Raw genomic sequence first — 7124 nt, 5'->3', positions numbered from 1 at the left:
TGGTCTGAGGAGTGCCAGATGCGTGTGTGACTGACACTCGAGGGTGCCTTCTTTTCCACAAGCCAGATAACCCTCCTCTCCATGCAAGTGACCTGCCTCACAGGTCATTTAGTTTTGTTTGTTTGCAGAGATCTTCCTCAGATAACTCAGTGTGCCCAGGGTGGTCCTCGGTGTCAGACTCTGAGCCACACTGGTCCCTGCTGGGACCCTGAGGCCTCTCCTGTGTGTGGGGAGGGTGTCCAATATGTCAGCATCGAAGGGCTGGTTCTTGGGGACAAGAGTCATGTGGGGACATGTGGCTGCAAGATGCCACAGACTTGGCCACCGGTGTGGATTCAAGGGGCTGTTGCTTTTGAATGTCCTGCTCTTTGGAAAACTCTAAGTCAATGTCACTCAGGCTTAAGATTTCTTCCACCTCAGGTTGGTCAAGGTCATTGTCACGAAAGGTTAGGACACAGCCTGTGCTTCTGCTCCCTTCACTGGGGTTCTCCAGCTGGTCACTGCACAAGGCATCTCGGTCCTCACTCAGCGCACTGTCCCGGCCGTCGGGGACAGCGGTCTCCTCTGCGCCGGAGGTGGCGGAGGCTCTGCCTGCAGTGTCGGGTCTCACTGAATACTCGCCAAAGAGGGAAGTGAATTCCTCTCCAAATACCCGACAGCAGCTTTCAATCAGAAATTGAATAAGCAGAGTACTCTTTTTTTTATAAATTCGTTTTCTCGTTCTAAGCTGAAGGAAGTAGGAGGCCAAAGCATGCTGGGAGCGATACACACACCACTGAATTACACGCAGTCACCTGGCTGAACGAGGAATGTTGTTCGACGTCGTGTGATGCCCCGAAAAGGGACCGCAGGAGAACAGCACCGGCTCTCGGAAGCCGGTCCAATGGTCTCTGAATTCGGTTTACTTCCTGTTCATCATTTTCTTGCCCCATTACAGAGACCCAGTGATCACAGAGATCTGATGACAGAGCACTTCTAGGAATATTTTTCAGGAAATCTTTGAAAACAGATGTGATCACAAAAACAGACTCATGGTCTAGGTGGACTTCGACTTCAGAATGTAGTTTCTCTTCCGGCTCTCTGCAAGACTTCATGCTGGTGGACGGGCTAAATACTCCTTTGCTGAGGGTCCTTTCTGATGAACACAAACCAGCATCTCCCAGGCAGGTGTGGGCTCACTGTCATGTCTGCAGAGATCTGGCGGAGACACCCCAAACAGCTGTCCTGGCACCACAGGAGCGGCTGGTGACGTGGGCGAGTCATCCACGTGGGTGCCCGAGTGCCGCCCAAAGAGCCGCCTGGTGGGAGATCTTCTCCTTCAAAAGGTCTGCTGACCCGAGTCCCCGAGCTGCTGGGCCGCAGCCAGGCGTCTGGGCTTCGGGGTGGCCTGGCCCCACGTCTCCCGGGGCAGCCGTTCCACGGGACAGAGCTCCCGGAGGGTGGACGGGCTGGTGGGTCCTCTGAGCCTTGCACCGGGGTGCAGCCGCTCGAAGATGGCTCCTGTTGATTCCGTAGGGACGTTCACGCCCAGTAAGTGGACACGATGCCTTTTCTTTGCCAGAATGGAGCCAATGCCGGTCATCTCTCTCACAGCCCGTCATGCCCAGCCTTGGCAGTGACATGTGGATAACGTCATTCGCTGTATCTGAACTCCTTATTGTTGCGGTTTTGGAACAGGCACCATGCCAGACGTCCTTGGTGACAATTTTGAGGGGAATGGTCTTCGGGTGGCCCTTCTCTTTCCCTAGACTCATGGACCCCTGAAGGAGAAAGAGCCATTTGTCCTTCTGTTCTGGGGAACTGAGAGTGGCCACCAAGTTCACCCAGGGCCAGGCCAGGACAAACGGTGGTGTGGCATCAGGGTGACCCCCTCCGACTTCATTCACACAGCCTGCTGTCCACACGTCACTCAGACTCATTTCACTTTTTACCTTCTACCTTTTACGACATGTGGCTTGGGCCACCACAGGCAGATCCTCCAACAGGAAAAGGTATCGCCCCCACCTCTGCAGGCCTCCCTGGAGCTCCACCCGGCCCTCAAGGAGCAGACGAGGAGTCGGTACGGATAGAAAGTCACACGTGTCCTGGATACCAGAAGGCTTTTCCTGGGTACTAGGCCGTGCTGGGTGGGCTTTCCCCTGGGCAAGAGATGGGGCATGCCCCCTGCCTCCTGATAGTGGTTTCATTTTCTTCATCGTGGTTGCTGGGATCATTCCCAGACACCACCAGCCCTGATGACCTGGAAGGTGATGCCTGGAGATCTGTGGGGAGACCCCGGTCGGGCACCTAGAAAGGCCCGGAAAGACTCTGTCCCAGTCTTGGCCCCGCCCCCTGGCCGGGGGAGGCGGGGCTTCCCACCTACCTCCAGGTGGATGGGGAGGAGGGCAAGGCTGCCGCTGGGTCCGCTCAGAGGGTGGTGGCGCTCAAACGCTCAAACGCCCCGAGTACGTGGAGAGGCGCGAGGAAATCTGGGAGAAGGCGAAGGGCGCTGCGTGATCTGGGAGAGGCGGTTTGGGGCCTGGTCCTGAGGGCGGTTAAGGCGGGAAGTTGTAGAATTATAATCGAGGGTCTGGCATTAAATCACCATGGCGAAGGTGTCTCGCGCCCAGGTGACAGGCAGGGGGCGCATGGTTCCCTTGGTGGCCTTGCAGGGCGGCTGGCGTCCTCATCTTGTGCAGCCGGGCCTCCCTCCTGCAGACGTAACCTTCGGGGGCAGGTGCTCAGGATCTCTCTGCTGCAGGGGTTCCTGGACTTTAGCCGAGTCCCACCCTGCATCTCCCCGGGCGGGCTCACCAGTGGTGAGAGAGAAGGGGGCCTTGGGCACCACCTCCGGATCCTGTGAATGTGGGGAGGACTCCCACCTTGTCCTTCCCTTATTCCCAGTTCCAGCACATGCTGGGCCAGCCTCCCTGAGGTGCTGCAGCAGCCCTGCGGGAGGCAGGCGGTTGGGACCGGCTGCCACTGCTCGGTAACACAGACAGGCAGCACTCAGCCATAAGCCAGTATTTTAAATATTCTAAATATTCAATTCCATGCCTTTATATTTACTTACTGGCTTTTCAAGTGTTCAGCTGTAGGCATCTGCAGGCTTCTGACAGTCTAGTTGTGACGACTGCATTGGACATTGGGAGAGCTTTAGCCTGCGCATCAGACATAATCCAACGCCCCACTTAAAAGTGGATTTCATCCTGGAGAGAACCACTGGGAGCCATCCACTCTCTACCAGGAGCAACTCAGCCCTTTGTGGCGCATCAGTCCTCCAGATCCGTGGGGTGCCAGAGCGATTTACCTCCCCCAGGGCATGAATTGCTTGCTACCCTAGAACCTGGAAGACTCAATTTACCTCATCTGGTGAACATGAATACGAGAGAAGGATGCTTGGTGTATTTCAGAACAAAGCAGGATTGCGACAGAAAAGAAAAACAGTTTACATCTGTGCTCTCACACATATTCAGGTCAAAACAAAAAGGTCCTATAGCTAAGATGTCGTTTTTCTTCCACAGGTATTTTGGGAATTTGTAGTTTTGGGACTTAATGTCTTCTTCCTCTGCTTCATCTATCAGGACCCCGCTGTTCAATATTGACACATTTGCAATTGACACATAGGGCATGGAGATCAATCCTGGGGAACAAGGACAGTGACACATGAAGGGGGTGCGTTAGTCATCCATCGATTTTCTTGAAAGTGAAAATAAATCGAAGAACACACGCTAATGTCACAGTGTACTATTGTGCCAGTAGAAAACACCTGTGATTTTCAAATCTTTATTTTTATTAAATTTATTAGAGTGACACTGCTTCATAAAACTGTAGGTTTCAAGTGTACAATTCTACGATCCTTGATCTGAATATTGCCTTGTGTGTTCAACACTCAAAGTCACTTTGCCTTCTGTCACCATGTATTTGACCCCTGTTTCCCTTTCTACCTCCCCCAAACCTCCTTTCCCTCTGGCAGCCCCCAATCCGTTGTGTCCCTGAGTTTTTGTTGGATTGTCTTGTTCGTTCATGTGTTGCTTTCAGATTTATATCCCACATACCAGTGGAATCATATGGGTCTTGACTCTGTCTGTTTCTCTTAGCACGATGCTCTCCAGCCATGTGGCTGCAAATGGCAGCATTTCACCCAACATTATTAAAGCTACAGAAAACCACTGGAGCAAGCAGCTATGACTGAACTGGATGTTGGGGGTCTAAGCCCTACACGCTTGATGTTTGGGTAGTCGCCCAAGAGAGGGCTAGGTGGTACCTTTCAGAGCTGAAGGTCCTTTGGACAAATGGAGTTTCTAAACTTGTAGAATAACATCAGAATAAGCTGGTTTCCCCAATTCAACAGGAAGTGGTCATGCGACCTCCACCACGTCCATAGCACTTGGATTTCCCACGTGACATTCTGCATTCTTCTTCGATGTGAATATTCTACATCTTTTTCCACAAAGGCCCGTATCTTGCCCATATTTCTGTCCCCTGTGGCATTTTTACACAAGAGTTGTGGCGGCACAACTGAAGGACTCAGGGACATTATTCATTGTTCCAATTATTAGCAAAAATGCAAGCAGATGGAGCAGGGAGATAATATCTTCTGCTAATTATCCAAGTGGATGAGCCGACAGAACTTCACACCCTCCCACGGGAGCCAAGGGGTCATGGATCTCAGGCCAATTCCGGCCCAGCTGGCTGCCTGCCACCCAGCGCTGTGCCTTCCCCGTGCCCTCCGCTCCCACCTGCCCGGGGCTCCTTGAGAAAGTCCTTATCCTTCACTTTGCCGGGGGTGGTGTGGAGGAGGGCTTTGGTTATTTTTGTTTTCACAATAGTTGGCTTTAATAACGGGCTCTATTATTTTGTCAGACAAAGACACTTAAAAATCAAGTTTCCTACAAACGCAGCAGCAGCCTGGATGTGTTTTTCAACATCGACATGTCCATTTGAAATATGTTACGACATTTTCTGTTCATTATTTTTCTAGCAAATAACACCCAGAAATACCATGAGTGAATTTGCTAGCCACTCAAGTATTCATTAATCTCTCCCAATCATCTCACAAAAGACTCTTTCTCTTTCTTCCCGGCTCCGGCTGCCCAGCAGTTCAGTGGAGCGCTGATGGCATTCCGCTTGCAAGCTTAATTTGTGCACAAGCCTGTTAGTTCTGTTCTGTTCAACAGCTCTTGGCCGCCCTCCTAACCCTACACAGGTGTTCCACAAACCCATGCTCCGCTCCTGGAGGACGGGCAGCGTAAGCGGGGCGAACCCATCACCCCAACAACTCAAAGCACCAGACCTGTTGAAGGTGAATGCATAACACCGGATGCATATGCAAAGTGCATTCCACACTCTAGGTTCTGCCCAGCCTTAGCCCTTACATTGCAAATTTTACACATTTGCGGAAAATACTGTGAGCTTTCTCTCCACCTTTTCCACTTCGTCGAACCCCTCAAAGGCCCTAGCATTACCTTTCTTCTCACACCATTACCTCCAGTACAAATGAGCTACTTCTGAGGTTCACGCTTCTCATCTTCCCAGAAATATCCCATTTCCTCTACGTGCTTCAAGATCCCGCGCCTTCTTAAACTCCCATGAAGTTCCCTCCACTAAGAGAAATAATGTGATCTATAGCATTGTATTAAGGGAGGCATTAAATTTCAGATAGCATTTCTAGCTGTGTCCTGGATAATGTAAAGACGGCACAAAGAAATTTGCTAACACAGGGCCTCAGAAAAAGCAATAAGCACGAATGGATAGGGATGTGGGACTGCCCCTCTCTTATCAGCCTGCCTGCCTCTGCTTAGTAGAATTTGACTTTTCACACGACAAACTGCGAAGTCTACTTCATTTGGCATGGAAAACATAACTCTCTGATGGATTGTGACTAAAGAAGTAACGTACATCATAATATTTAGCAGTCTTGGGAGGAGATAAAAAGAAATGCCATCCAAACACCTCAGTCCCTGAACACGTGGAGTGGAGTTCGCGTTGTCAGCCTCGGATTATCAGACTGTGCAGCGTTTCCGTCTGGCCGGCTGTCGCTTCTGGAGATGGAAGATCACAGGCTGAGAGGTGGAAGGGGCCAGAGAGGACTCACGCAATCGCTTCCAACACTGTCCTATCTCTATCTCACACATGATTTTTCTTAAAAGGCTGAGGGATGCTTTAAGAAGGGCGTCTTACCTCAATCCCCACAGCTGGTTTGTGCTTGAGCTGGAATCTGAGCACCGGTCCATACTCCTGCTTTTTTGACACTTGACCGTGCAGCAGTTTGACCTGTAAACTCTCTCTCTGGATACTTATTCTCCTTAGTCATCAACAGATGCACGTATTGCGTTCCATGTGGCCTACTGTGTTGACAATAATTAAAAATATCACCTAGGATCTTGAGAATGCCATGCGAAGTGAAGTAAGTTGGATGGCAAAGTCATGACCACATGATTTCACTCACATGTGGGATATAAAACTAAAGACAACAAATGAACAGACAAGACAAAACAAACAGAAACTCGTCGACACAGAGAAGAGTATGGTGGTTACGGGAGGGAAAGGGGGTTAGAGGAGGTAGAACAGAATAAAGGGCCTTGAATATATGGGGACAGAAGGAGACTTGGGGTGGTGAGCACACAGTGCAATATGCAGATGGTGTGTTCTAGAACTGTGCACTTGAAACCTATATAATGTTCTCAACCAACTGTCACCCCGATACATTTAACAATAGAACAGCCAGTGTTAGAAAAGTATAGAGATCCCCGAATCATCATACATTACTGGTGGTGCATTTACATTGTAAAAAAAATTAAGTGGCAATATATATCACAGGCTTAAAGGATTATTATTACATGCTTTTGAGTATTTTATCAAATCCAGGTAAAAAGTGGGTGACTCGCCCAGTGGATATAAACTGAGAAAGATTAATGACTGCGTTATTCACGGGGGTGTGGCCAGGGGCGAGAGAGCCAAAGCATGGTGAAGCCTTGTGAGACCAGTGACACGGGGGAGCCATTCCCACCCACGGCTGAGGGAGTAGGGGAGGAGATTAAAGCACAGACCTCAGCCACTCGCAGACCCGAGGCCAGCAGCGAGGCTGGGGCCGTGTGGAATGAATGCCCCAGCTCCTCTCTCTTGGCCCATCCTCTAATCTG

General features: G+C 50.5%; 1 pseudogene; it reads right to left on the bottom strand.

Annotated features, from left to right (window-relative positions):
• Positions 1-247: 247 nt before the first annotated feature.
• LOC123815323 lies at positions 248-2195 on the bottom strand (annotated as a pseudogene).
• Between the last annotated feature and the right edge of the window lie 4929 nt (positions 2196-7124).

Source organism: Phyllostomus hastatus, unplaced genomic scaffold, assembly GCF_019186645.2.
Source record: "Phyllostomus hastatus isolate PE091 unplaced genomic scaffold, TTU_PhHast_1.1 phas_contig_1021, whole genome shotgun sequence".
NCBI classification, from domain to species: domain Eukaryota; kingdom Metazoa; phylum Chordata; class Mammalia; order Chiroptera; family Phyllostomidae; genus Phyllostomus; species Phyllostomus hastatus.
The sequence above is the reverse complement of the archived record's forward strand: the minus strand, read 5'-3'. Positions and strand labels throughout refer to the sequence as shown.